The sequence below is a fragment of the Mycteria americana genome, chromosome 24 (genome assembly GCF_035582795.1).
Source record: "Mycteria americana isolate JAX WOST 10 ecotype Jacksonville Zoo and Gardens chromosome 24, USCA_MyAme_1.0, whole genome shotgun sequence".
In the NCBI taxonomy this organism is placed as follows: Eukaryota; Metazoa; Chordata; class Aves; order Ciconiiformes; family Ciconiidae; genus Mycteria; species Mycteria americana.
In genome coordinates this window covers 2,864,444-2,873,691 of record NC_134388.1, presented here as the reverse complement: position 1 = coordinate 2,873,691, position 9,248 = coordinate 2,864,444, and the positions used below count along the sequence as shown (strand labels likewise).

General features: G+C 55.2%; 1 long non-coding RNA gene across 1 annotated transcript; it reads right to left on the bottom strand.

Annotated features, from left to right (window-relative positions):
* Positions 1-7,527: 7,527 nt before the first annotated feature.
* On the bottom strand, positions 7,528-9,058 carry LOC142420543 (uncharacterized). The gene is made up of 3 exons (XR_012778772.1): positions 8,975-9,058; positions 7,996-8,122; positions 7,528-7,835 (listed from the first exon to the last, which is right to left on the bottom strand). It is a non-coding gene; the product is annotated as an uncharacterized LOC142420543 (long non-coding RNA).
* Positions 9,059-9,248: the final 190 nt, after the last annotated feature.

The following is a 9,248-nucleotide window of genomic DNA, read 5'->3' as shown; positions in this document are numbered from 1 at the left end:
TGCAGTGGTAGTCCTACCTAGTCTCCTTTGGCTGCACTATCCTGACCTGCTGCATGGACAGATCTTCCTGGTGTCAAGGACAAACCAGGGAACACTTCCACCCTGCCTGTCCTCTCTGCTTCAGGCACCAGCCTCCCACTAGCAACGTACAGCGCAGGAGGGTAGTAGCCGCAGCCCGTGCCTGTAGCGGTCCCTCCCCAAGTTGGTCCCACAGTTTCAGTGCTGCCGGATTTGCCTGGCAGGTTGTGCTTATGCTGAAGCTTAAGCTTAAGTTTCCCCTTACTTTTGAGGCAACCTATCTGAGGCATTCCTGCTGTGCTTGTTGAGTTACAAGAGAGGTGGTGTCCAAGGTGGTGCCTTCAGAAGCTCTGTACACTGCCCCGCAAACTGCAGAACGGGTCTAATTCTCCAGAACTAGACAAGGGAGTGAAGGGAATTTCCAGGTGCTGGAGGAATTTCAAGGACAGTTTTCTCATCAAACTTTCCATGTCAAAATTCCCAACTTGCTTGGAAATGTTCTCTGGGGCCTCAGGTGCAATGTGAGAGCATGAAGACTGCAGTTTTAACCCCATGTGGGCAAAGGATACCTCATTCCTTTTTCTCAGGGATCTATTGTCCTGGACAGGCTCTAATTTTCCCCTGAGCTGGGAACTTCTCTTTACGTGAGCAGTGACCATTTTACAGTTCTATTCGCCAGTCCTACGGGGCCCTTGTCAAGCTGCGTGGCTGGCCCCCTTCTCCTGGGAAAAGAACTCCTGCACAGTAGGATGAGGGGATGGATGCTAGGGACAGCACAACAATGTCACAGGGGAAGGGTGTGCCGTTGTTGTGCTTGGGCATTCCCTCAAAAAGCTATGAGCTTTTAGATGCTCCCAGTGCTCATTCAGGGCTCACCATGCCTGAAAAGCCTCCTCAGGAACCTTCTGCACAGCAGGAAACACTGGAAGGTGGAGAGAGTTGAGGACCTGAAAGACCACTTGGGGCACTGCCTGTGTCAGGCTCTCTCCTCTTCATCCTGCCGTCGACCAAGGAAAAGGAGCAATAACCAGGTGCCGGTGCTGAACGCAAGGGAAACTACTTGAGCCGTTCACTAACCGTCATATGTGTGTGATGTTGATTATCCTGCTTGACTGAGAAGGTTTTACTCCATCTTGCTTTCAGACACGAACAAAGTTCTTCCCAGAAAGGATATGGCCATTAATTCATCACAGCGTAGTCTCTGACTATTCCCTCCGAGAACTGCGGCAGCCCCAGGGAAGTATATGAGGAGTTCGTTATATACTTACTTCCCTCCAAAGTCAAGCCAGTGATGCCGTTGGGCACAACTGCAGGGACAGTCCAGCACAGGTATCTCATATCCACATCCTAGGCAGTTTTTAGACAGGTTTTTGGCAGTGCTGTCTACAGAGAAGATTCCTTTGAAGACCGGAGCAAGTCACACATACCTCAACACGGAGCACAATCCCAGTTAATGAGATAGTTAAAATGGTACAAACACAACTGGAAAATATGCTGCACTGAAAGGCCAGTATATTCAAATTCCTTCTCCCTAATTACATGTGATTGCTTTTTGGCAAGCGCTCAACCTGCCAGAGCAGTGAGGTTTTACAAACATTCACATAGGCATTAGATCATTGTTTGAATGAGTTATTGGCAGCCCAAATCTGAAGTAAAAACATAGTTTAAAGAAGACCATATTGAACAGGGTGAAGCTGTCTGCTTTCATGTCTCCTGATTGTCTCTGGACACCCAAGATCCCCTCTAGCTTCATGTCACTCACATCACAACCGCATTCATGGGTGTGGATGTCATGCTTTTGGGGTGTTCTGACACAGGCTTGTCACTCGCGCAAACAACAGGCCATAGATTAATTCCTTCGCCTCGTTGTAGACTGGAAATAGCAGGTTTGAAATTTATGTGGTGTTCAGGGAGGATGCTGCGTGCACCCAACACTTGAGATGGCTCAGAGCTCAAGCGGCTACGGACAGCGACTATAAGCACACGCCGACGTACACCGGTGATCTTCGCTGATCTGCCCATACACATTTGCATTATACCAGTGGTATGACCATATTAACATTTAAGTCTTCTCCATATTGCTAAATATGACAATGCACGTGTCCTCCAGCATCACTCACCACTTCGAGGAGGATGACGGTGCCTTATGGGAAATATCACTGAAAGGAGATGTCGTTGGGAAAATTCTGTATCAGAGCTTTCCACATCCAAACATTGCCACACATTCTGAAAGAGGTCTTTCCCCTCTGTATTTTAAGAGACTTTTTGCTTTGCTGTAGTGAAATGCATCCTCGCCTCTGCTGAAACAGTTTGAGGCTGAGGATGGAGGACCTGAGGCAAGAGGATGGAGGACCCACAGAGGAAGGAGACTGCAGATCCAGTGGACCAGACTGAAGAGGGTAAGCTGACATTGTACCAGAGCTGGCACCAGAAAAGCTTTGTAGCACAAGGCTTGGGCTCGAGCCTTTCTCTTTGCAATGCCGTGTCTATTCCACTACCAGTGCCTGCTGCTGGCTGCTGCCATCAGGGAGTCCCTGCACCACTCGTGAAGAATTAATGCCTGTTGTAGAGGCGAGTGTGTCCTCCACAAGACTCAGGTGGTGCAGAGCTTGAGGAGAGCCTCTGGCAGCTCAGCTGGTGGATAAAAATACTCTGAGCTCTGGCAGCCGACCAGCCCAGAGTACTGCATGGTGTGGCTTCCACCCCAGAGGCCCTCGCAGGACACCCTTGCCTTACATGTGCTTCCTAAATTAGATCTCCTGGGACCAAGGTTGGCTTTTTAAGAGGGAGGTGAGCTTGTTAGTAACCAACGTTATCCATTAAACGGGAATCAGCAGCTTTTATTAGACTGCGAAGTGCTGTAAAAGGAAAAGAGGGAGGGTACAACATCATGAACCTACTCACCTCCCCAGTGGAGCCCCTTTGCCCGGCACAGAGGGGTTTTCAGTCAGGCATTCTTGCAGGTTACTGTAATTGTTAAGTTACCTAATGCTGCTAAGTTACAGCAAGCCCCAGACTAAACACAGGAGCCTTGTGAAGGTGCAAGAAGATAGAGACAAGGTTTGTAAAGGGCAGCTCCCCAGTGGGCCCCTTCTCCTGAGGCCAAAGAGAAAGAAAAACCCAAGCTGGAAAGGAACTATCTGAGGACTGCCAAGCTCTCCACCCAGGAAAGTCAGGGTATGCAGGCTCTTTTCTTACCAGATCATAGTTTTAGTTACACACTCCCTGTCTGCCACCAGCTGGGTTGCTGGCATACAAAACCCCAGCTAAATCACATTACGACAAAGCAGCAAAAAAGCACATGCACTGTCACAGTGACCCTAGTGACTCCCTTCACGCAGGTCCCTTCCAGAACATGCTCAGAGACTATCTATGCCTGTTGGAAAAGGATCTCATGAAACTTCAGTCCATGGTTTCATTGACTAAGAGGGCTGGTCTTGTAGTTGCGTGTGTTCTCATGTTCCCAGAGAGCTACCGTTCCATCTGTAGAGATACGATAACCGAGCACACACCAACTGCCTCAGGTCGCTGCCTTGTATTCCAAAAATTCAGCTTCCATAAAGAAATTAATAAAAAGCGGTGTATTTTGGTTACATAGAAAGCTGCAGAAATAGAATCTGAATGTAAATGATGGAGAAACATCTGTGAAAGTTTTGAGAGCTGCCAGGCAACCATAAAAAACTGCCCTGCCAAGGACATTTTTTAATCAGAATCCAAATTCAAAGGTTTCTTATTAAGAAGGTATGAAGAGAAAACAATCAAAAACTACACGTGATGTTCAGATGACAGGAACCATCCTGTAAAAGCTCTCATGAATTTGCCATCACATTTTAGAACGAATGTGGAGTTTATGCCGTTTTAAACTGATTTTAGAAAGCAAACCTTGTGTTGTAAGCAATGGCTTTATTAAGACCTGAATCAACAAAAAGCTTAAAGATCTTTTTGAATATTAACTAGTTCCACTCCAGCATCCTGTGAGGTATTAGTTTTATCGTCATCCTAAAGATAGGGAAATTTTGCAGCGAAGCTGATGTCCTTCCTAAGGTGCAAAGAAGCTCTGTCCTTCCACTGATGCAAGTGACAGAGCCAGGAAGAAAAATAATTGGCCCTGGCTTTTAAGTATTAAGCAAGCTGCCTCCCTGAAATAAGTAATATAAATAATTTTTTTCTTCCTCAAACAGCAGAATCCACAAAATGCAAAGAAAATCAAGAGGTGGACTTTTGTCCCCATATGTATAATCAATTGTTGCCATTGCAAGACCTCATAAAGGTGCATTCCTAACCTACACACGTTACGGAGCCATTCGTTGCTCTAAGCTGCACAGACCTCCCATCCCAGAGACCCGATTTCACTCCATACGCCACAGTATTAACTCAAGGGCTGTTTGGCTTATACAACCGCACCAGGAAAGCCCAGGTGTTCAGCCCAGCCAGTTTGGAGTCTCTTTTAGCGCGCTTTGGATCACCGATGGACACACAATGGCCGATTGTCAGCATGAGGCCAAAGGGAGCTGACACTTTCCCAGAGAAAAATGCCTTTGCTGTGTGTTTGGAAGGTTACACAGCTGTAAGTCAGACACAGAAGGAGCTGAAACCCTGGAGGGATTATTGCCTCAAACACACATGTGCTATGGAAGGAAGCTCTCCTGTGGACTGACATACCATTAACTCCTGCTGGTGGGAGCCCATTCCTATGGCTGGAAGTCCTTTACAGCCTCAAACTGCCGGTTGCTTGTCCTGCAGATAACTCTTGTCTCATCTCTGACCTAGTGACTTGGCCTGGCTTGTATTTATTTTCTCATTTTATAAGAAACAGGCTCTTCTCTGAACTCATTATTGGTGGGAATACTGGCGTGGTGCGAGGCTGAGACCCACGCTGTACAATATCAAATACTCGAGCGGGAGAACTGGGACTTTGTCCAGTATGCCGTCTATCTTCCTGGGAAAAATCTCTGCTCTACACGCTCCCAATCGTGCCATCAGCTGGAGCAAGATGGAACTTCACTGCATGAGATGAACGAGCCCTTCTCCCAAATGCCCTTTAAGGACAGCAAGCACCGCCCGGGCCCAGGGGCTCTCTGGGGGGCAGAAGGACACTGCCCAAGCCCCTCCAAGGGCTGGCGAAGGTCCCAAGAAAATCTGGAGGGCAGCAGGGCCCCGCCTGGGCCCTGGCAAAGCCTGGCAAAGGCCCCGGTGCTCTCTGGAGGGCAGCAGGGCCCTGCCCTGGCCTCGGCAAAGCCCAGCAAAGGCTCCGACCCGCTCTGGAGGGCAGCAGGGCCCCTTGTGGGTCCCGGCAAAGTCTGGCGAAGGCCCCAGGACACACTGGAGGGCAGCTGGGCACCTTGAGAAGGCTGGCAAAGCCCGGTGAATGCCCCAAGGAACTCTGGATGACAGCAGGGCCCGGTCTGGACCCTTGCAAAGGCTGGCTAAGGCCCCGGTGCTCTCTGGAGAGCGGCAGGTCTCTGCCCAGGACTTGGCAAAGCCCGGTGAAACCCCCTGGGCTCTCTGGAGGGAAGCAGGGCCCTGCTGGTGCTCCGACGAGGCCCGGTTAAGGCTCTGCTGCTCTCGGGAGGGCAGTGGTGCACTGCCCGGGCCCCAGGAAAGCCTGGATGAGGCCCCAGGGCACTCTGGAGGGCAGCAGGGCCCTGCCTGGGTGCCCAGCAAAGCCCAGAGAAAGCCCTGGGACTCTCTGGAGGGCAGGAGAGCCCTGCCCCGGCTTTGGCAAAACACGGAAAAGCACCCAGGGAGTTCTGGAGAAAAGCAGGGCTCCTTGCAGGCATCGGCAAAGCCCAGCAAAGGCCCCCGGCACTCTGGGGGAAGCAGGGCCCTGCTTGTGCCCCGGCAAAGCCCAGTAAAAGCCGCGGGGAACACTGGAGGTGGGCAGGGCCTCCCGAGCGCCCTGGAAAAGGGCTGTGCTGGGGTGAGGGTGCTTGTGGGGCTCTGCACCGGCTCGACCACCTCATCCTCACCCTCCTCTACCCCCTCACCCTCGCCAGAGCCCAGGTCCAAAATGGAGACCCACCACCCAGGGCTGCCACACAGAAGTGCCCAGGACCGAAAGCTGTTGGTGCCCCTCACCTTCCCTTGCTTGGGGAAACAATGAGGAACTCAAGATGGGATCTGAGCAGAGTACAGGTCTCATCAGACAGCGAGGGACTGAACAGAGCCATCCTAGATAGCACAGGGGACAAAAACGGCTCTGGGGCACAAAAAAGAACTCAGGAGGGTTCTGAGGGAACAAGGGGGGGGTCCAAAGGCAGCTACAGAGATAAAAGACAGCTGTGGGGCACACGGAAGAACTCAGCAGGTGGTGTGATAGAAGTAAGAGGTCCTGAAGGGGCCAGAGAGACAAAAGAAGGCTCAGAGAAAAAAATGAGGGCCTCAGGAGGGAACCTGAGAGAACAAGAGGAGTTCGAAGAGGGGCTACGCCAAAGACTGCAGCTCCTGAGATGGTGTGCACTGTTCTGAGGTACCCTGGCAGCCCAGTGCCAGAAAACTACAGCTCCCGGCAGCCCAAGGAGACTGACAGAGCCTGGCGGCTGCACGGCCGCTGCACTGCGCATGCGGGAGCCTGACGGCTGCAGTCCTAGTGCCGCCGATGCAGTGCGCATGCGTCACAGGGGTGCCGACAGAACTAGGCCGTGGCCCCGCGAGGGCGGCAGAGGGCGGACGGCCCGTCCTGCGCATGCGCACAACTGCGGTACTGGCACGCAACCGCATTAAGGCAGCGACCAGCGCGACCGCCCGTGTGGCGCATGTGCGAACAGCGCCGCCTGGCTGCGGCGCCGCGTCACACCACGAGGGGGCAGCACCGCGCCCAGAGAGCCCGGGGCTGGGGCCGGGGCCGGGGCCGGGGCCGGGGCCGGGGCCGGGGCCGGGGCCGGGGCCGGGCTTAGATGGGGTCTGCGGGTGGCCCTGCTGCCCCCCCGAGAGCTCTGGGGCTGGGGCCGGGCTTAGACAGGGTCTGCGGGCGGCCCTGCTGCCCCCCCCGAGAGCTCTGGGGCTGGGGCCGGGCTTAGACGGGGTCTGCAGGCAGCCCTGCTCCCCCCCGAGAGCTCTGGGGCTGGGCTTAGACGGGGTCTGCGGGTGGTCCTGCTGCCCCCCGAGAGCTCTGGGGCTGGGGCCGGGCTTAGACAGGGTCTGCGGGTGGCCCTGCTCCCCCCCGAGAGCTCTGGGGCTGGGGCCGGGCTTAGACGGGGTCTGCGGGCGGCCCTGCTCACCCCCGAGAGCTCTGGGGCTGGGGCCGGGCTTAGACGGGGTCTGCGGGTGGCCCTGCTGCCCCCCCCAAGAGCTCTGGGGCTGGGGCCGGGCTTAGGCGGGGTCTGCAGGTGGTCCTGCTGCCCCCCGAGAGCTCTGGGGTTTGGGCTCGGCTTAGCCATGGTCCAGGCAAGACCCTCCTGCACTCCAGAGTTCCCCAGGGCCTCAGCCGGGCTTTGAAGGGGACAGGGCAGGGCCCTGCAGCCCTCCACCGTGCCTCGGGGATTTTCTTTGCCAGGGATTCTTTCTCTCCTCCGTTTCCCTCTCTTTCTGCATCGCCTTCTCCTCTTCCTCCAAGGCTTTCTCAGCTTGCAAATTGCGAGTGGCTCTGTGCTCCAAGGCATTCTCGAGATCTAAGGTAAAACGCAGCACAGCAATGTCATTGTTTTGGGATAATTCAGCTCCGGCCACCCTGTCGCCACTTCCGTAGCTCCAGGCAAACGTTTCCCAATTTCATTCACATCACAGGGCAGACCGACACCCTCGTCCCTTCATCCTCCTCCAGCCGATGCGCTGCTGCTCCCTGCCCACGGACGGGCGAGACGCTTTAGCACTACGAACTGCTGCGGAAAGGGAAGAGCCACCAAAAAGCACACGCTCAGACTCAGTCTTTGCTGGGACACCTCTTCCCCATGAGGTGCGGGTACAGCCCGTGCTTCCAGTGCTCAGCAGAGTCTGCAGACCGTGCAGCCCCCCGAGAAAACGCAGAAAATACTTCACCTTGAAAGCGATCTCTGCCAGGCACTGCAGAAGCAGAACACGGGAAGTCCCAAGTACACCTCATTCTGAACAGTCTCCTTACGGGCATTTCTTCCCCTTAGAGACGTATTCACTACGCGTCTCGCAACTAAAAAAGAAGAAAGAGAAGTCCATAACACATCAAAAGAAAAGAGCAAAAAGACCAATAAAAGTCCAAGCGATTTTCGGGCTGTGTCAACCCAGGTTCTGAGCAATGGTTATTTTCGCCTTTGGAAATTCAGTACCTACTCTTCAAACAACCCCAAAATCACCCACAGCATCTCTTCCCTCTCTCTTATCCCTTTTCTTCTGGTCCGTGTCAATTTTTAATGGCTGCCGGCAGCAGCTCCTCTGCAATGAACAGAGCCAAATGATTCCCAAGCAAACTCCTCTCTCCTCCAGCCGCTTCCTTCTGACCAGCACGGCCCCTCGTACCGCATGTCGAAGGGGGCCGTGAGCGGCACCACGGACTGCCCCTGCTTGGGGAGCCTGAGTCTGTGACCAGCAGGATGGAAGTCGAGCAGGGAGGGAGCAGGGACCCGTGTGTACCCAGAGGCCTGTGAACCGCGGCAGGCACCAGCCTACGGCACCAGCTCCACGCAGCAGGAGCCAGCGTGCCCCCACTAACCCGGTACGCTCTCCCGGGCCAAACACGCCGGCCCGCACTCCCTGCCAGCCCCCGGCAGCGGGGGCTGCCTGTCTCCGAGCCCTTAGCCCAAGCCCCCCCAGCCCTCGCACGATTTTAGGGCCTAACCCGCTTGCCCAGGCAGCCCCTGCCGCGCACCCCCCCAGCCCAGCCGCCCCCCCTCCCAGTCTGGGACCCACGCCCAGCCTGAGATTCCCCCCACGCCCCGGGTTCCCCTCCCGGCCTGCGGACCCCTCTCCCAATCCATCAGGGCCCCCCACCCAGGCCCCCTTCATCCTGGGGACCCCCCCTACAGCCATCAGGAACCCCTCCAACCTGGGAAGCGCCAAAGATCCCCTCAGCCTGGAGACCCCTCCGCAGTGATCGGGACCCCCCCAGCACCCCCGGCCTCTGTACCCCCCACAGCGACCAGGGAACCCCCCCCCAGCTCACGGCCAACCCCTCCCGCTCCGACATGGCCGCGCACCCCCCTCAGCCCCGCTGCGACTCACCGCCCGCCACTTCCGGGAAGTAGCCCCGCCCCCCTCCGCCGCTCATTGGTGAGACGGCCGCTGCCCGGCGGATCCTCGTCTGCTACTGGCTGTCTCTG